The following is a 22,081-nucleotide window of genomic DNA, read 5'->3' as shown; positions in this document are numbered from 1 at the left end:
TATCGTTTTGTTGTTATTTGTAGGCTCTGCTTTTAATTTATCAAATGCGACGATGTCCTATCTATAGCTACCAAAATCTATGGTCTATGCAGGTATCTGTTGCTCGGCAGCCCATCATCAGATTCCATTGACGTTAATGTCGTCATTAGATAACAATAGAATTGGCCGTAACTAAAAGCTGTCGATAGTGCGGAAAGGATATCATGGCGGACGCGGGTTGTTGCACGTTATTAGGAAGCTGATTAGCATGTGGCGTGACCTCTTGCATTTCTATCATTGCCATCCGTGACACAGAAAAGAAATGTGCGCTTTAAAAAACATGCTCAGGCTAGGGAGAACATGAAATCCGATTCAGCAAATGTTTCAAATGACTTGTACTTACAGACCTCTCGTCTACAGAAGACACACCCGTTTCCAAACTGTCAATGTCAGTAGCACACTACAAACGGAAACTCTGTGTATATAATTAAGAATTCATTTAATCTAAAGAATGGTTTTACGTACATGTGAGGTGAAACGGAAGAGGGAAGAGAATACCAAGACCTTTCAACGTGCCCAGTGAGGCGTCTCAGGTAACGTGCAAAACAATGAAAGCATGTGACTTTATATTCCGACAGCTGCACAGGATAACATCTAATCATGAAAATGGCACTTCCTTTGAAGAGCTATTACAAGAACCTGGTAGGAATCTATAAATAAATGACCGCAAATTTCCTGTGTCATTACGCCGACTTTGGCTTGATAGAAGCAAAGGGAAGAAAAGCAGTACATATTTATTCGCCACATGACTGGGTAGCCATTGTGAAAGAATCCAAGAAGAAAAATCCGTTTAAAATAGTTCATATGATGCATGCTGACTTTTTATCCACAAAGAAATTGAAATCAGCCATTGGAAACCGGACGAAAATCGTTGCTGGAGACAACGTAAATGGGGTAGACATTAAGTGGTTAAGGTACCAAAATGGATGTGCAGATTCACTAAAATACCAAAGGAGCCTCGATCCTGACATACAGTTGCATGAAATTAATTTGACAAATAAAGGTAAAGGAAGAGCAACACGTCCGCTACAAGAACCAGAAAATCCCTACAAGCAGCGAAATGCAGTTACGGAAGCAAACCAGAATGATTTGTTGCTTTTCTTGCCTTTTATTCCTCTCATTCACCATCGTTTCTTCACACATATTCTTTACATCACAAACACATGTCAAAAACGGTTTGCCGAAAATTAGGCCGGGCTAAATGGAAACCGTTAACCTGCGGTTACACGATAGATCAGTCAACTCTAAAGGCTGGAAATTCAACCGAACACCTAGAAATTACGATTACTAACAACTTAAACTGGAAAGAACACACAGAAAATGTTGCGGGGAAGGTGAACCAAAGACTGCGTTTTATTGGCAGAACACAGAAGATGACACAGATCTACCAAAGAAACTGCCTCCACGACGCTCGTCCGTCCTCTTTTGCAGTACTAATGGGCAGTCCTATCGTACTGAGCAGTCCTATACTTACCATATGGGGTTAATGGAGTACATCGAGAAAGTTCAAAGAAGAGACCACGTTTTGCATTATCGAGTAACAGGGGAGAGAGTGTCACACGATACAATATTTGGGGTGGACATCATTAAAACAAAGGCGTTTTTAGTTGCGGTGTAACAACTTTCTCCTCCGAATGGAAAATATTTTGTTAACGCCGACGTACATAGGGAAAACAATCATTACAATCAAGTAAAGGAAATCGGATTTCACATAGAAAGATATAGGTGTTCGTTTTTCCTCGCGCTCTATGAGATTGGAATAATAGAGAATTATTGTGAAGGTGATTCGATGAACCCTCTGCCAGGTACTTAAATGTGATTTGCAGAATATCCATTTAGATGTAGAGACTGGAGGGAATGATGGAGTGTTGTGTGTGCAAATACGTAGGTAAACAAAGTCAATAGAAGAACGGTTATGCGAATACTGAACATGAAAGTTGTACTGTGTACTACTTTGTTTGCAATTATTTTCAGGAGACTACTGAAGCATATTTTCCGTTAGAAACATTGTTGCGGTCTCTGATGTTTCTTCTATGTACTCCATTTTGCAGGGAATAACCGAAGGACAACTGTCTGTTTCAAAATTAAAGAAATTTATATCTGCAAAGTTGATGCTGATTTTTTATACGTCTTTTATGCATCTTCAGACTCCGATATCTCAGAAACACTTTCTCTGGACGTGCACCACTTGTATTTTAAATGCTTCATATTGTAAAGAGTGTATACATAATGATAATATACAGCCGGTATGCCACTATATTTTGGTTCTATACGTAATATAATTTCTTCATAAGACAGGATCTGTTAATGATGGGAAAGGTCACAGATAAAGATTTTCACTTAATTTTAAAGGAATGGTACAGTGTGTCAGGAGTTACAGAAGTTTATTGATTGTTTGATTTTTCTATGAGTATGAAAAAGATAAAAAAGAAACCTACTAGTAACAAATTTTTGTGACTGGTCATATGTTGTCCATTATCTTTTGTATTGCTAAATGGTCTCTGTAATGAAATATTATATAACTATGGATGATCAGTAAAGAATTTAGTTAGTATACCAGTATTATGAGCCCGATGGAGCCAACAGTATTTATATACACACATATTATAAAAACTGTGATTAAAAATGTCTGATAGATTCGCTGGAAATTTTTCGTTTATGCCCATAGCAGCTTTAGCTGTATTAACATGTCATTATGTAGGAACCACAATAGAGTAATAGTAGGCTATTAGATAGTCTTAAATAAATGTCAGATGATTTGTGGTTCGTAAACACTCTTATTATTCTGACAAATTCTGCAAGACAAAATGAAATAAAACTTCCTGGCAGATTAAAATTGTGTGCCGGACCGAGACTCGAACTCGGGACCTAGAGCACTTGCCCGTGACAGGCAAAGATCCCGAGTTCGAGTCTCGGTCCGGCACACAGTTTTAATCTGCCAGAAAGTTTCATATCAGCGCTCCCTCCGCTGCAGAGTGAAAATCGCATTCAACAAATGAAATATTTCTGTGTCACAGAACTTGACAAATTAAGATTATATATAGATCAGGTCTGGGCCCGTGAGCTGCTCGCGGGCAGTGAGGGCATGTTGTATCGCCGGAGGGGATGAAGCGCTCCCAGTTCGCTTTCTCTGACTCACGAAGAGGACCGAAGACCGCCGATAATACATGATTATAGTCGCGTTGAGTGCTTTTCATCGTCGTAAGTATTACAGTGCGACAATGGAATGAATACTTATCACATAATATAACATGTGCACAGTATTTGCAGAAAGTGTAGCCTAAAAAAATGGCTCTGAGCACTACGGGACTTAACATCTGAGGTCATCAGTCCCCTAGAACTCAAAACTACTTAAACCTAACTAACCTAAGGACATCATACACATCCATGCCAGAGGCAGGATTCGAACTTGCGACCGTAGCGGTCGCGCGGTTCCAGACTGTAGCGCCTAGAACTGCTCGGCCACTTCGGCCGGAGTTGTCTCAAAGTGCTCTTCAGTGAAAAAGTAACAACAGCTTATAACAATTACGTCGTGAATTAAAACAAATGATTTTACTCTAGCATGGCTGCTTTAATGCGCCATCTCGTCGCGTAAGCCTTTGGACGTCAATTATTAGGTTGTAAAACAGCCGTGTTGTTTTCCGACATCAGAGAGTGAATTATTATTTTTGATTTAGAAGGTTACAATGACGTGGCCCAATACCCAAAATTATTTTATTCAAAACGACACCGGCCGTGGAAGCGTACGTACTTCGATTTTGTTAATTTCAACAACTCAGAGACTGTGCTAGAGGGAAGTTCTTGTATAACAGTTCAATATTTTCTGCATTGCGGAAGCTGTCCTTGAGCACACGACTGCTCTGAAAAACGATCAACTCCAACCGAATTTCAGTAAGCTCACTTTCAACATTCACTGCAGGAGAAGATGCAAAAACACTAAAATCAAATTTAAATCTATTTAAGTCACAAAACCTGTTATCAAAATTTGTAACAGTGCCTGTGGCACTGTAAGAAACTCATCAAAATTCTCGGTCATTGCCTGCTTTTCAAGAACTTCTTTTTTTACAACTTTTGGGAAAGCACAAATGACATTCCTGAAAGTTGCATTATCCGCATCAGCAATTTCTTTTAAAACTCAAACCTAGTTTCAAAAGTATCGGTAATTAGTTTACGTCTATCCTGCAAAGTTCTTCTCATGACGGTCAGGTGTTTCGTAAGTTCGGCTAGAAATGCAAGAGGTAATATCCACTTGAACTCATCAGACTATTTCATAGGTGTTCTTCTCATGTCCATAAATGACGCTGTGTCTTTGTCTTTATACTACTTGTAAAAACGTTCTACGACAACTCTTTGATGCAAACAGCGTGCTTCACAAACGTACAGCTCATCGCCATATCACACTTCAGTTTTCCAGGAAGGATTTTAACTGCCCAGGTTGCAAACAGTGAGATCTCAGTTTTGTTTTTACAACAACATAAATGACGCCACTTATTTTAGCACATTCTTCTGGCAGATAAACGCGATGTAGGACGCACCTTATCACTAGTATTTGCTGATGGATACCATCGTCTGTCAGCTTGTTCCTTATCAAAGCAACAACACAAGTCGTTTGACCAGTCACTGCGGGAGCTTAAGGGGCTCCGGAACGCCCTATACTTGCCATGTTAAAATAACGCTTATAAATTACATCTTTCCTCACAAAGTATTTGAGGTAGGAAGTTGAACTTTTTACAGATTATTTATTGGAATCTGGGCTACAACTTAACACAGGGATTTTACAAAATTTTGGTTCAGTTATTAAAGATGATTTTTTTTCAATTGTAATGAAAATTCACAACATTTTTTTGCAATTTTTTATTTATATATTCAAAAATATACAGTTTTTTGGAAAAAGGCTGTGTTAAATTATGCAGAAGGTACTGTGTAACATTTACTGAAAGTTTGAAACAAATATGTTTGGAAGATACTTAGAAAACATGTAATTAATATGAGAAAATAAAAGTTTTGGGAATCGAGCGACAAAGATTGGATTAACTTTTTAGTGCATTCCAGGTCCATAGGATGGATTATCTTCATCCTCTGCAAACTCCTCCTCCAGCTTCCTCTTATTCCTCCTCCTGTTTACTCTTGCTTGTATTTCTAGACTCTTTACAGCCCTGTCTGCAGCCCGAAGGCGTTCCTTGTCTAAAGCAAGCATCGCTCGTACCATGTTAGAACCTATCTTCATTCCCATATTTCTAAATACCTTGCACCTTACAATGTTGCCATAATTGAAAGTCGCAACAGCATCATACACACCAAAGTGAAGTGTTTCTATTCAAACAAATACAGTCTTGGGGATTCTCTACCATATAACACTATTTACACTTTCATTGGGGTTTTGAGTTTTTCCGTGAATACACTTTTTCAACAGTTCAGGTGCTGCTAAGTCTCTGAAAACAGGTTATATCACCTCCATTATTGCATGAGGCAGACTATGCTTGTGAGTGTACACTTCACCAGTTAGCAATCCTTTGTTATATTTACACCAACTGTCTTCTTCTTTGGGACACAAGCAATGTTGGGGATTTTCATCGGTTGAAGAAGTATGAAAAAAAAAGAGCCCAAACAGCCTTTTTCATTTCGTCGACACTTTGTGTATTTTGCCTAATAGCCATTCCATAATAGTTCTGTATTTTGTCAATTACACTGTCAGTTAACCTTCCCTTCCCATCCAACCCTTTACCATCACTGAGTTTTTGTTTTTTGTACGAAGCTTTCAGTCGCCGAAGTCTTGTTCCCATTCGCTTCTGTACGTGTCCAATACACTCAAATTTCTGCACTACAACATCATCACCATAGGGCTTCAGTCCTTGAACATGTTTGAAACTTTTAGAATCACCGTCACCAAGGTAATTAACATATCGCACTTTATCACACGCCTCAGTACGCTGGAATATACTGGCAACACCAGCCACTTCCATTCCTCCACTACTGCCCCTATAGTTAGCTTTGCAATTATTTTCATGTGTACCTTTATATTTTTGTGGACATCTACAATACTTTGATATTACTGCTACATCTAAAACTTTCCCTGTATACATACTGGTGGCAGATACTACACCATGAAGAGATGTGTGTCCCCGTTTATGCCAGGTACCATCGAACGCTGCAGTCAAATCTATGTTACCATTATTGTCCATTACTGCCTCTTCCACAGCGTTCTTCATAGATTCTATACAGACATCTTCTACTTTAGACCCTATTAATTTATTATAGGTCGTAAACTTGGTTGGGGGATTTGGAAGATTCATGATGCCACAGAAAATTGCACCTGCAGTAGCACCCTTACCAACTGAACGCAAGGAATTAACAAATCTAATGTTGTGTTCGTAGATTTTGCTACCATTTTCTTCAGTTGCAGTTACTGCAACACTGTTCCAAAAGGTGGTCATGTATGAACACTTATCACATTTCAGTTGTATTTCACTAGCAAGTCCCACGTGCTTTATTATGGAGAGTTCCAGACTAACTTCACTACAATGAATACATCTTACACAGTTTGAAAAAATTCCTTTGAGAACCGACATATCAAATATTTCATTCACATCCGATTCGGCCATAAAACATTCATAGTTTTCACTCATTGAACCAAGCTTCTTCTGTGAAGTATTTTCTTTCCCACTTTGACTGCTATGGGCAGGTGTACTAGAGTGGTTAGGTTCACTCACTTGGTTATCGTCTTTATTGTTTACAGTAATAACACATACCTTTGGCTTTCCAACATTTCTCCTTTTCTTAAAAGCCTTCAGAGGATTTCTAATAACTTTACTTTTACTCATTATTATACTTCGACAAAACAGAGACTCAAGAAACAGAATTAATTACGAATATTTTCGAGATAACGACAGAGTAAATAAACATGAAACAATCGACAATCACACCAGCGATATATATTGAACCATCAGAGGTTAGCCACAACACATACTTTATCTGACATCACTAAAATGTACCTGATGAACACGGATGTTAATAATAACACCATTTGACAGCAGTTTAACAGCGCCACAGTGGGTCACGCCCATGTAGAACACATTTCAAAAAAAAATTTAAAAATAGTTGTAGTCTTCTGTTAATAAGTTACAAGGATGTGGCAAAATCGAGGGTAAAACCACATAAAGTTTTATAAATAATAACATTGTCAAAAAATGACATTTATCTACATGAACTTCCTTCTTTCTCTCTCTTGCATTGTAGCTAGGGAAGTGTGGCCTTCCTTCCTGCAGTATCCATACACACATACATACATTAATCCTTGTTCCATAGACCATGAATACGACATTTCTTAATGATGTGGAACGTGTCACTTCAACATAAGTTTTCTTTAGACAAAATAATTAATTAATTAATTTTTTACAGTTACTACTTCATATCTAAGAATTCATCTATCGAGTACAAAAAGTTGTCATTCAGAAATTATTTTAATTTGCTTTTAAATGTTGGTTGGCTATCTGTCAGACTTTTAATACTGTTTGGCAAATGACCAAACATTTTTGTGGCAGCATAATTCACCCCCTTCTCTGCGAAAGTGAGATTTAATCCCGAAAAGTGAATATCATCCTTTCTTCTAGTGTCGTAGCTATGCACTTCGCTGTTATTTTTGAATTGGGATGGGTTATTAATGACAAATTTCATAGGTGAATGTATGTATTGCGAAGGTACTGTGAATATCCCTAGTTCCTTAAATAAATGTCTGCAAGGTGATCTTGGGGGGCTCTAGCTATTATTCTGATTACACGCTTTTGTGCAATGAATACTTTCTCTCTTAATTACGAATTGCCAAAAATATAATGCCAATTGAAAGCAGTGAATGAAAACAGGCATAGTAGGCTAATTTACTGATATGTTTATCACCAAAATTTGCAATAGCCTTAATAGCGTAAGTGGCGGAACCTAATGGTTTCGGCCGGCCGGAGTAGCCGTGCGGTTCTAGGCGCTCCAGTCTGGAACCGCGTAACCGCTACAGTCGCAGGTTCGAATCCTGCCTCGGGCATGGATGTGTGTGATGTCCTTAGGTTAGTTTGGTTTAAGTAATTCTGAGTTCTAGGGGACTGATGACCTTAGAAGTTAAGTCCCATAGTGCTCAGAGCCATTTTGAACCTAATTGTTTCAGTAGATCATCGATGTGTTTCCTCCAATTCAGTTTCTCATCAATGCACACACCCAGAAATTTTGAGTATTCTGCCTTAGCAACAGACTTCCGTTCATAGTCTATATTTATCAATGGTGTTGTGCCATTTACTGTACAGAATTGTATAAACTGTGTTTTCTCAAACTTTAGTGAGAGTTCATTTGCAGAGAACCACATAATAATTTTCTGAAAGACATTATTTGCAATTCCCTCAGCTGATTCTTGCTTCTTGGGTGTGATTACTATACTTGTATCATCAGCAAAAAGAGCTAACTTTGCATCTTCATGAATATAGAGTGGCAAGTCGTTAATATATATTAAGAACAATAAGGGACGCAAGACTGAACCCTGTGGGACACCATTCTCGATACCTCCCCAGCTAGAGGACTCTGCTGGTTTTTGTAGACTATCTGGACTGTTAATTTCAACCTTTCACAAGGATCAGTATGTATTTTAATAAAAAAACTAATCTTCTCCCCACTGTAGGATGTAGCGTAAGGATTCCACCGATTTTCGTTCTGAGAAACTTAACGCCTCCTCAGCTACTTCCACCTTACTAGTTTTTTTCTATCACGAAGCCAAAGTGACGTGGACAACAGAGACAACAATCTTGCTACTTGCATCGGTAACAAACGAGCGATGTTAGCAAAGAGGTGGAGGGGGAACTGCAGGCTGACAGCGCATTTGTCAACCCCTGATGTAGACCGTAATCCTAGCTACAAACTATTAAGATATAATTAATGTGACATAGACTGCTGACAAGCATTGACACTCTGGAGGCATTAGTGTAAAATGTGATGATTTGTAAATGCTCTGTATACATTTGATATTGTAGCACATAGATTTTCCTTTCAGTAATACTCCATGTAGCTATAAGCAAGTACTATGTTAACCAGACAGGGTATGAAAATTGTCAAATTTAATGATGATAGTTACTAATAATGATTATTAAACAATGTATTATACAATGATACATAGTATGTACACTTTTTAAAAGTCAAGGAACTATAATTGTCAGATCTAATGATGATAATCACTTATCATCGTTATTAAACTATGTATCATGGTGTGATACGTACCCATAGGGAAAAATATTTAAATTTTAGTCCACATTGAATATCTTGACGATCTTGTCCTTAAGAGTAATAACTAAATTAGTTCCAGAGCAGATTAGACTGTTTTGTCTGTGTTCCCATCAGTATTATATCGTAATCATAAAGTGCAAATGGTTTGCAATTGAATTATTTATGTTGCAACATAGTAGATGCAAATAGTTTTGTCATTATGTATGCTGTTAACGTATATGTGGTATTCTCATTCAATGTAAGCAATAATAGTGAGTATCTCTTTGCAATGCCTCAGTGGACAATCTTTGACCTACTCTGTCCAGTGCGTGAGTGTACTGTATACAAACGTCTAAGAGGTTAAATGGACACTTATTAAAAGGAGTCCACTGGGGTACACTTATATGTGGCACCTGAATATTGTAATGATACTAATATAAACTAAAATAAAAACTATTATATTGTAAACGATGTATGTCTCCGATTTGCCCCTGCTCGGATACAGAGTGAGAAGTGTCAATGGTGTTTATTATTCCATATAAGTTCCTTATGTCATGCTTTCTATGTAGTGCATTTCCTGCACAGCTGTATGGGTGGTACATATCGCACTTTCATATATTTCTATTTATGAACATAATGACTCGTTTGGATACAATGAGACTTCAGTACGTGAAAGGAGTTTACTGCGGTACACTGATACATGGCATCCGAATGTTGTATTGATACTAATGTAAACTAAAATGAAACTATCATATTGTAAACGATGTATGTCTCTGATGAGCGGATCGCTGACTTTGCACGACCGCAGAGCCTAACATACTGCTTATGGTCTGAGATTGTAGTGTTTGAGTAAGAGAGCGCTTGGTGCACAGAAGTGAATGTACGAGGGCAGTTCAATAAGTAATGCAACACATTTTTTTTCTGAAACAGGGGTTGTTTTATTCAGCATTGAAATACACCAGGTTATTCCCCAATCTTTTAGCTACACAACACTATTTTTCAACGTAATCTCCATTCAATGCTACGGCCTTACGCCACCTTGAAATGAGGGCCTGTATGCCTGCACGGTACCATTCAACTGGTCGATGTCGGAGCCAACGTCGTACTGCATCAATAACTTCTTCATCATCCGCGTAGTGCCGCCCACGGATTGCGTCCATCATTGGGCCAAACATATGGAAATCCGACGGTGCGAGATCGGGACTGTAGGGTGCATGAGGAATAACAGTCCACTGAAGTTTTGTGAGCTCCTCTCGGGTGCGAAGACTTGTGTGAGGTCTTGCGTTGTCATGAAGAAGGAGAAGTTCGTTCAGATTTTTGTGCCTACGAACACGCTGAAGTCGTTTCTTCAATTTCTGAAGAGTAGCACAATACACTTCAGAGTTGATCGTTTGACCATGGGGAAGGACATCGAACAGAATAACCCCTTCAGCGTCCCAGAAGACTGTAACCATGACTTTACCAGCTGAGGGTATGGCTTTAAACTTTTTCTTGGTAGGGGAGTGGGTGTGGCGCCACTCCATTGATTGCCGTTTTGTTTCAGGTTCGAAGTGATGAACCCATGTTTCATCGCCTGTAACAATCTTTGACAAGAAATTGTCACCCTCAGCCACATGACGAGCAAGCAATTCCGCACAGATGGTTCTCCTTTGCTCTTTATGGTGTTCGGTTAGACAACGAGGGACCCAGCAGGAACAAACCTTTGAATATCCCAACTGGTGAACAATTGTGACAGCACTACCAACAAAGATGTCAAGTTGAGCACAGAGTTGTTTGATGGTGATCCGTCGATCATCTCGAACGAGTGTGTTCACACGCTCCGCCATTGCAGGAGTCACAGCTGTGCACGGCCGGCCCGCACGCGGGAGATCAGACAGTCTTGCTTGGCCTTGCGGCGATGATGACACACGCTTTGCCCAACGACTCACCGTGCTTTTGTCCACTGCCAGATCACCGTAGACATTCTGCAAGCGCCTATGAATATCTGAGATGCCCTGGTTTTCCGCCAAAAGAAACTCGATCACTGCCCGTTGTTTGCAACGCACATCCGTTACAGACGCCATTTTAACAGCTCCGTACAGCGCTGCCACCAGTCGGAAGTCAATGAAACTATACGAGACGAAGCGGGAATGTTTGAAAATATTCCACAAGAAATTTCCGGTTTTTTCAACCAAAATTGGCCGAGAAAAAAAATGTGTTGCATTACTTATTGAACTGCCCTCGTATATCAGTCTCTGAGCGAAAGAGGATTCAGTACCTAAAGAGCTGAATGTATTTTGCAGTCACTGTTGATGTTGGGAGTTGCATTGCCCAATCACTTCGTGTAAAGATTTGCTAACGATAACACAGAGTAAGCACACCACTTGCGGTTTCAAGACCCTACACGATAACTCCACTTTTGTGTGCATTGCTAGTTCAGGCATTCATTTAAGTATTTCTGTAACATAATTACAAATAACGTTACAGTGTGTTAAGTAATATTAGATTTACTATTGGTGATGGAACAACGAAGGTCTGATAACTGTTACTCCAATTAATCAGATGCGTAACTGAGATGGTGTTTCGTAAGTATATTGTCGCAGTGATGTAAGGTATGATGAATTTGATGTTGCTTCACGTAAAAGTGCATGCTTTAAACTTACACACATCATAGTATGTGTTTTTGTTCTCCTTGGTACAGTCGACCCGACGATGGTCTGATCCAAGACCGAAATCGATTGTCTCACAAAATATACTGATACAGCCGTGTATTGAAAAATGCGTTTCTTAACATTCGTCACAGTTGTACACTACCACCTCCATAAAATATTCCCAACTATGTTTATGCAATATCCTATAATCGTCAAATGTACATTTGACTATGCGAAACAGTCCATCTATCGACTGTCGTAGCACATGTCTTCATAATGACTTCCGTAATAATAGAAGGCATTATGCTGTTTAGAGATGCATCAGAGGGATATCGCATTACATTTGAAACGCAGCCTACTCCTGGCTGTGCACCCAGCTCTATTAATCTTTGGTCTATTTATTCGAAAAATTCCGCAGAAATAGCATTCAAATATATCATATCTTGAGCAGACATTGCAGTACTCTTTGCTCTGATACATTTTATTATTGCTGGTATCCCTGGGAAAGCTGATAAGTGTGCGATTTCTTACGTCTGTGTTTCGTTAAATGTGTCGTTCCTGACTGGAAACACAATAATGTTGAGCAGTTTATGTACCATACGTACACACTAGACTTGCTATTTTCCCCTACGGCCAACATAAAAGTGTCCAGAAGTCGCTTTTTAGACTCTTCCGTTCCTTCAGTGTGTACACATTGGCTTCAATCTTACTTCTTACTGCACTCGCTTCCTCGCGCTGTGTGGTTGCAGACAGATACAAAGCGACTGAGAGGTCTGTGCTGGCTCCAGTCGCACAAGGATACAGATACATTTAACGTCTTTGAACTCAGACATTACCTATTATTTGGTCACGATTTCTATTCTCAGCCAGTAATTGCTGTAGGCAGCCTACCCAGTTAGACTGTACTCGCTTACTGGGTGATGAAAGAATCTAATTTTAGCCTTAGACGCTGCCACCCACACTTCTGTCTCAAATAAATAACTCTTTGATGTCTCCGCATGTGTCCTATCAAACGGCTCCTTCTTTTAGTCAGTTGACACCATAAATTTCTTTCCTCCCTAATTCGATCAGTTCCTGCTCGTTAATTATCCCACCTATCAATCTAATCTTCACCATTCTTTTATAAACGATATTTCAAAAACTTCTTTTCGTCTTAAAACTGTTTATCATCCATGTTTCCCTACCAGACAAATATCTTCAGAGAAGACTTTCTAACAATTTAGTTTATATTTGACGTTAACAAACGTCTTTTTTCTAGAAACGCTTTTCACGCTTTTGCTACCCTGCATTTCATATTCGCCATTTCTGCATCGTCCATAACGAGCGTTATATTTTGAAGTAAATGTGGCATAGTAGCACGGTGTAATATTCAGTATGAGAGAGAAAGTCTGGAAAGCTCAATGAAGGTAGAAAATCGTTCAGTAATTTCCGGAAATACCCACGTTTTCGTGGTAGGAAAGTGACAAAATCGTCTCAGTTTATCATGAGTAGACGTCACAAATTATTGTTTGCCTGCGCATGATTTAAGGTTCTTACATTTCCAATTAATCAGTTACACTGCAACAATAACGGAAATGACAAAACAGAATTCCAGCAAAACGTAAAAGTTTCGGAGCAGAAAATAGGTTTAGCAAATAGTTTAGACGGATAGTTAAACAAGAGGCAATAAAGAACACAAATTATTATGATTAACAGATATATGACATAACTGTGTGCCAGTGTCAATGCTCGAAAATGCCTTTTATGACTTTAGTCAATAATACGGTATTGCACAAGCCTAAAATTTTCCTTTCGAAGACGATGCGGTGAGGATAGATTTGTGGCTGGATGATGATATAAGCCACAGCGTGAGAAACATCTCTCCAGTTGTCACTCATCTTCAGTATGCCACCAAGAAATCAGCTACTATCCGGCTGATTGTTTTGTAATAACCCCAAATGTGGTAGTCGCTCCCATCTTTCTGCCTCCGTTTCATAAATACATTCTTTCGGATTTTCTAGAAATGGGGTCTGGCTTTTCCATTTTTAATTTGATTTCTACCAGTCCGTCAATCCAAGTCGGTAATTAATATATTGTCACACATTTATCATTCATAATGATAGTTTGATGTATACTGAACTCCTTAACTCACAGTTTACATCGTTTGGTAAACGTATTCCACTGCACCCAACCTTATATTGTTTTAATGTCTTTTTGTCTTCTCCGAAACTGTTCCAATACAACTGCACGGATCGTAAATGATGCACATGCAAACAAAATTTGTTTTCCTTCCCACCACGAAGCGAGAATAGATGAAACTCTGTTTTACTGCTGTCCCAGACGATAAATTTCTAACTGCACTGAAGCAGTCAAGGCGGGTATCGTTAAACTATCTCTGCTACTGATGAATGATTCAGAGGATTAATATGCATGCTGAGGTACGTAATACGGTATTCATAGAACTGTCGATTTTATATGCTGAAGAGGAAATACGGCAACCTCAAACAATAAATAGAATAGTTCAGAAAAGCCAAAGTTTCGTAGGATGCAGGTTGTAAGTACTAACAAGAAGTCAGCACGTTGTGACTTATCTGTCATTAGAAATTTCAGTTTTGTTTATTTTTTACTTTATTTTTTTTTTATTTTATTTTATTTTATTTTTTTTTTTTTTACAGGCCTCACGGTGCGGCAGATGTCATAAGCACACAAATCATGACTTGAAATTTTACAGTGCGCCGTATCTTACGGTAATAGCCCAACGGTTCTTGATGTTTGTTGACAGATGGGAGCATAAATGGCATTAGCACGTGGGTAAAACTATAATGAAAAATGACTGTGATTCTGGGAGCTAGTTAACTAGGCAATAAACATAGTAGAAAAGCAAATTGAACAAGTACATCAAGCCTCATTTTTAGGAGATTATTGAATAAGAGTTTATAGGATATCCGGTGTCCACTGTCGAGAATTAAATCGTCTTCACATGGTTACGGTGAGTAAAGAGTAGAACGCGTTGTACAGTCTGTGCGGTATGTGCTATAACCTCAACTACTTCAGATTTGAAACACACATGAAAGTGTAGTTAAAAAACCAGCATAGGCTAGAAAGTGGTGCTACGTCACTGGTTCGTTACAGTGAGAACAAAGTGGTGCGGGATCGCCGCTTAGCAGGTAACGGTGACTGAAAAGACACTGCCCAATAAGTCGTCTAATTAAAGTTATCTCCTCGCGCCGAGACGGACGCCATGAGGTTGCCCAAGCCGCAGGGCGGGATTTAATCTCTCTGAGCTTGTTTCAGCCAAGAGACGGCCAGTGTTCGTGACAGAGTGGAGAGAATGTTCATATGAATAACAACGCTGAGATCGTCCGAGGCGACAGACTTGCTAAATTGTCTCAGCAGTGCAGTTGCAGCCATGGTTGTATAACGTTGCTCTATAAGGGCGACGGAGCCATTTTGGATGCCCCAGAACAATTACAGTCAACTGTTTACAACTTCTTCTTGTTCTTACTCTTAATTTCTCTCATGTGCACGCAAGATTTGTTTTAAGTAGTGAATGTTACAATGGTTTCGTGAACAACATAGTGGCGAGAAGACATTTTCAGAAGTTTTACTGGTCTTAAGAGGGTATTTGATCTATTAATATGACGCATTTAGCCTCCTTAATATAACTTTGTTTTTGTTATACGTTTCGAATAAACTAGAAGATGAATGTGTAATTTGACAAGACTGCTTCCGTAATCCAGCATTTTCCTTAATACGAACTGACGAAACAGTTATTCGGTCTGTGTCCTCTTCCCAAAACTATTGAGTACATATAGTCCTATTCTCATGTTTGGTCGGCTTCCAATCTTCTCTTTTCACACTATTCATTCAGAGAGCGTTTACCGCTGGAATGATAGGAAATAAAGGTCGAATGACAGAAATTGAACCACTAAACCAAAAGTAATCAGCGCAGCCAAAATTCATGTATATAAAAGAAAATGTACCTCGAACGATTCCATTTATGAATGAAATGTAATTCATTTACACTTTAGACTCTAATCAGGACGATTATTCGTACTTAAAAATCGCAAGTTGGCATTTTTTGATCAAAACACTTTGACCAAGAGCTAATGTTAGGGGCAACTGACAGGGAGGGACGTCGGTTTGAGTTTCTGATGTCATGACAATTGCCCTTATTATACCTTCATGGTTACAACCTTAGCACCATCATCTGCAGTCTCATTCGTCGACACTCCGACATGTCCAGGATTCCAGACAAACGTCGTATTACTCGGAGCATCAGCGACTGAGGGAAAGCATTCCTCGTTCTTACCTTAAAAATAATTCTTGAAAAATGGCACGCCACTCTCTAACTTTAACAACACACTCAGTCAGTTTAATATTCATATTTTAGGCCATGATCTCGGTGTTCCCCAGCACTACATTTGGTATGTGTGGTTATGACTTTTTAGATGAGGAAACTGTGGACAGAATGTTCGTAAGACTGGATGCGTAGCCTGTAGAGAACTTGTACACGAGGGGCTGTAGTGGAGGCGACGGAGAAAAGGGAGAAAGATGGATTGTGGGCAGTAAGTGCTGTGTCCAGCTACCTGGCTGTGTGAATGATTCTGGGAAGCAGCGCTTCGGGCCATGGTACTCCACTCTTCCCACTTAGGGTCGGAGCAGGAGGGCGCCGGTTGGCACAACATTTTGTCGGGGCCAGGTGAAGACCGTAACGAAGGTGGCCAACTGGCGGAAAGTGGGTGGAGGAAGCCCTTTAAGAGAGACTGTTGTAATTTGAGCTTATGTGAAGAGGCCGGACAGGCCACAAGACTCCGAGCATTCTCATGTTACGAGCTGGAACGATACAGAGTGGCTGGTGCGCGTGCTTACTGGAGGCAAGGCTGTAACTCACCTGATGGCAGGAAGTCGTAAGGTTCTTTTAGCAAGCGGCAAAAGCATATGTTCCACAGGCACGACTGTCCGGGAAGATTAACAGCGTTCTTTCAGAAACTGGAAATGGTCGGCCTGGAAATGCTTCGTAAATGAGGGACTGTGGTCCCATCTAGGTAGATGTAGACGTTTCCCGCTGAAACATGGCCATGTCTACCGTGCGAATGACGCCTCCATATTCTAAAATCTTCTTTTTTCAGACACGAGAGATTGTGAGTCGCTGACTGGCTCCTCTAAGGATATGCAAAGCAGATATTTTCTTTTCCGTCTTCGTCTTCTGGTCCTCCCCTGGTGGACAATTTCAGGTCTTTCCATAGTGGGTGAGACTTCTGGTCTGCAACTTGTGGTGGACTAAGAGCCAGTGACAGCTTCCAATTGTACCTCGGACTTATCGTGTATCATGAGGGTGAACTTATTCGTCCTGACTCAGTCTTCTGATGTTTCACAATTCCAGCATGCACCGTCGTGTCTGAGAGTCAAATCGGTTTGGCCAGACCAGCAAACGTGTGCACCTTAAACTGAAATCTACCGTGGTTTCGTGGCTCTGATAGGGAAGTTTCCCGCTTTCTAATAATCAGACCGAGCGAGGTGGCGCAGTGCTTAGACACTGGACTCGCATTCGGGAGGACGACGGTTCAATCCCGCGTCCGGCCATCCTGATTTAGGCTTTCCGTGATTTCCCTAAATCGCTCCAGGCAAATGCCGGGATGGTTCCTCTCAAAGGGCACGGCCGAATTCCCTACCTGTCCTTCCCTAATCCGATGAGACCGATGACCTCGCTGTCTGGTCTTCCCCAAAACAACCAACCAACCAACCCGATGAGACCGATGACCTCACTGTCTGGTCTCCTTCCACAAAACAACCCCCCCCCCCCCCCCCTTAGCATCACCATCTAATAATCAGAGCGCCAGTCCGCGTAGCTTGCAAATTTTCGTGGATTCGTCAGAACATTTTTACAGCTGCCCTAACGCGCCGCTCCTCGCCCAAGGCGTGCCGTTTATTGTTGCTGCCTGAATGAAGGTGAAAACGTAAAACATTGCTGCACCGGCGTAGGGTTGTTAAATGATATTCACAGCTCCCTGTTCTCCGATGAACCATAGTTTGTGGTGTACTTGGTCGTAATTGATTCCATGTGAATAGAACTGTGCCTCAAAGTGTGTCCATCTGAACAAAGTCAGATTACGTTGTAAAAGGCAATAATTCTGGGTAGAATTTGTGTAGCTTACACCCCAACGAATGCTTTGCCAATCAAGCACCATCCGTTTTCTGATTTGTGATCGTAATTTTTTCGTAAGGTTTATCAGCTCGTTGTAGTTATAATAGGATGAATAAAAACTTGTCATTATCTTTGTAAACCTAAATACGCCACTATTTTCATTCATATTCCCTCATCTTTTCACCGTTTTTATTATTTTTTGTGGTTACGCATGGACACACCAGAAATCCAAGGTTCAATGTTGTTAAATTAGTTAACTGGATTATTAATTTGAGTTCTGAAAGAGAGCGCAGATATAGGCAACAGAAGTGCCATAATTAAATTCACTAGTGTCATAAATAAAAGAAATTAAGGTCGTACCTCACAGTTTGAAGGTTATTGAAGAGATAAAACTTCATAATATAAAGAAAACATATAGTGTTACTCGAAGATATATTTATGATTAAAGCAAGAGACGGCTTGGAACCTGAATTTCACTCAGTTTTTCATAAATCTGCTATTGCTAATGTACCTAATGTATGTGCAGTCAGTTTTATCCGTGTTGGATACTTTTGGAGACTCAATGCGGTTTCCTAAGCGAATTATTTTGCATAAATGTGATTTTTGCTGTTGCACATATGTTAGTTTTTATTCCACTGTCAGTATTCTCGACTTAAGTTTTGTAACGTGTTATTATCTGAGTATTAATGTTCGTTCAACAACCACGAAAGGACACATACTTTTCCTTCTACGAGTTCTTATTTACTACAATCAGACTTTTTTCTCATTGTACACTCCTTATCCTAACGTTTAAGTTCGACGATGATTTTGAACGGAGTAATCATACTATTTGGCACTGACGTATGTGTAATGTTAAGGTAGATTACTTTCTCTATCAAGTCACTGTGAAAGAAGAAATTATACCTGGACTAGTGCTTCTGTTAAAAAATATTCTAGAATACTGCCGCAGTTACTTTGATAGCCCATTCTGTTCGTTTTAAATTATTCAGAAAAAAAAAGTTTTATAGAGACGTGATACATAAGTTCGCACCATCTGTACAGGTGCAGACCGAGCCTCGTCAGAACAGATAAAGTGCGGACTCTTTCACTGATCCGTAAATAATAAAATTTTCCATATTCGGAGTACAAATGGGCGTGCCCAGGCTCGTTTGCTAACTGCCAGGAAATCATGGCGGGGCTGTGAGACTAGAGTTTTAATCACTGCGTAACTATAATCTACAAAGGAGATTGGAAGGAAATACGTCCAGGGCATCTGGGAGCGGGTACCACAGAGGAGTTGTGACTTAGAGCCGATGGTCTCCAGCTGTCACAGTGATCCACGTTCCAATATTTTAAGAAAATATTTTAAGGAAAAAATTCAAAATCGGTATGATGCTGGTTGGACAGCCCATACACCTCTTAAGCGAAGTAAGTACTAACGTGACTATAAATAGAGATTTACTTATCATTTTTCAAATGGAAATTAGTATATTCATGACAACACTTTCAAACTTCTGATTCCTGAAGAAGATATTTCCAGACAAAAGTTTTATTTCGTGCTGGAGATAGTACATTAGTATTACCTCTAGGTTTCGATCTTATTTAATCCGGGGGACAGAACAACAGTGGTCCTAGCCTCTGTTTCCCGCACCAAAACTAAGTCTACTGTGTGGTACGTCTTCTCGACGTTGTGGTAAAACCAGCCACCACCCTTGAATAGTTTCGGATAGTTTCAGGAGTCGCTTTGCTAGGTCCTTGTTATACACAATCTCTTCAGGACTCTCATTTATTTATTTATTTGTTTGAGTCATCAGCTTCTAACTGGTCTGATGCTGATGCGGCCCGCCACGAATTCCTCTCCTGCGCTAATCTCTTCATCTCAGAGTAGTTCTTGCAACGTATCTCTTTAATTATTTGGTGGATGTATTCCAATTTCTGTTTCCGCCTACAGTGTGTGCCATCTACAGCTCCCTCTAATACCATGGAAATGATTCTCTGATGTATTAAAAAATGTCCTATCATTCTGCCCCTTCTCCTTGTCAGTGTTTTCCACATATTCCTTTCCTGTTTGATTCTGCGCAGAACCTACTCATTCCTTACCTTATCATTCCACCTAATTTACAACATTCGTCTGTTGCACCACATCTGAAATGCTTAGATTCTCTTCCGTTCCTCTTTTCCCACAGCGCATGTTTCGCTACCATACAATTCTGTTCGCCACACGTACGTTCTCAGAAATTTCTTCCTCATATTAAGACCCATGTTTGATACTAGTACACTTCTCTTAGCCAGGGATGCCCCTTTTGCCAGTGCTTGTCTGCTTTTCATATTCTCCTTGCTCTGTCCGTCATAGGTTATTTTGCTGCCTAGGTAATAGAATTCCTTAACTTAGTCTACTTCGTGACCATCAACCCTGATGTTAAGTTTCTCGCTGTTCTCATTTCTGCTATTTTTCATTACTTCCGTCTTTCTCCGATTTACTCTTAATCTACATTCTGTACTCGTTAGACTGTTCATTCTATTCATTAGATCATGTAATTCTTCTTCACTTTCACTCAGGATAGCAGTGTCAACAGCGAATTGTATCGTTGATATCCTTTCACCTTGAATTTGAATTCCACTCTTGAACCTTTCTTTGATTTCCACCATTGCTTCTTCGATGTACAGATTGAACATTAGGGGTGAAAGACTACATTCCTGTCTTACAACCTTTTTAATCCGAGCGCTTCGTTCTTTGTCGTCACTCTTATTATTCTCTCTTGGCTCTTGTACATATTGTATGTTACTCGTCTCTCCCTACAGCCTAACCCCATTTTGCTTAGAATTTCGAACATCTTGCACCATTTTACATTGTCGAGACCTTTTCCCAGGTCGACAAATCCTATGAATGTGTCTTGATTTTTCTTTAGTCTTGCTTCCATTATCAACCGCAATGTCTGAATTACTTCTCTGGTGCCTTTACCTTTCCTAAATCCAAACTGATTGCCATCTAACATATGCTCAATTTTCTTTTCCATTCTTCTGTATGTTATTCTTGTAATTAAGTTTGATGCCTGACCTGTTAAGCTGACTGTGCGATAATTCTATACCTTCTGCGTTATTTGATCTGAAGTCCTCCAAATCTCTCTTAAACTATGATTCTAATACTGGATCCCCTGTCTTTTCTAAATCGACTAATGTTTCTTCTTCTATGACATCAGACAAATCTTCCATCTCATAGAGGTCTTCAATGTAGGCTTTACAGCTATTCATTCTCTCCTCTGCATTTATATAGTGGAATTCCCGTTGCTCTAATTTTAGACACTTGCTTTTAATTTCACCGAACGTTGTTTTGATTTACTTGTATGCTGAGTCAGTGCTTTCGACGATCCTTTCTTTTTCGATTTCTTTACGTTTTTTATGCAACCATTTCGTCTTAGCTTCCCTGCACTTCCTGTTTCTTTCATTCCTCAGCGACGTGTATTTCCGTATTCCTGAATGTCCCTGAACATTTTTGTAGTTCCTTCTCTCATCCACCAATTGAAGTGTTTCTTTTGTTACCCTTGGTTCCTTCCCAGTTACCTTCTTTGTACCTATGTTTTTATTTCCAACTTCTGTGATTGCCCTTTCTAGAGAACTCCATTCCTCTTCAACTGTACTGCTTCTGATCTATTCCTTAGTGCTGTACCTGTAGCATCAGAGAACTTCAAGTGGAACCCGTCATTCCTTAATACTTCCATATCGCACGTCTTTGCATATTGATTCTTCCTGGCTGATCTCTTTAGCTTCAGCCTACTCTTCATCGCAACTACATTGTGATCTGAGTCTATATCTGCTCCTGGATACGCCTTGCAATCCAGTATCTGATTTCGGAATCTGTCTGACCATGATGCAATCTAACTGAAATCTTTCCAAGTATACCTCATGCCCTTAAACTGAGTATTCGCTATTACTAGCTGAAATTTATTACAGAATTCGATTAGTCTATTTCCTCTCTCTTTCCTTGTCCCAAACCCATCTTCTCCTGCAACATTTTTTCTGCTCCTTTCCAGTTCCCTATAACTATTAGATTTTCTTCTCCCTTTACGTACTG

The sequence above is a fragment of the Schistocerca serialis genome, chromosome 2 (genome assembly GCF_023864345.2).
Source record: "Schistocerca serialis cubense isolate TAMUIC-IGC-003099 chromosome 2, iqSchSeri2.2, whole genome shotgun sequence".
NCBI classification, from domain to species: Eukaryota; Metazoa; Arthropoda; class Insecta; order Orthoptera; family Acrididae; genus Schistocerca; species Schistocerca serialis.
This window is presented reverse-complemented; position numbering follows the sequence as displayed.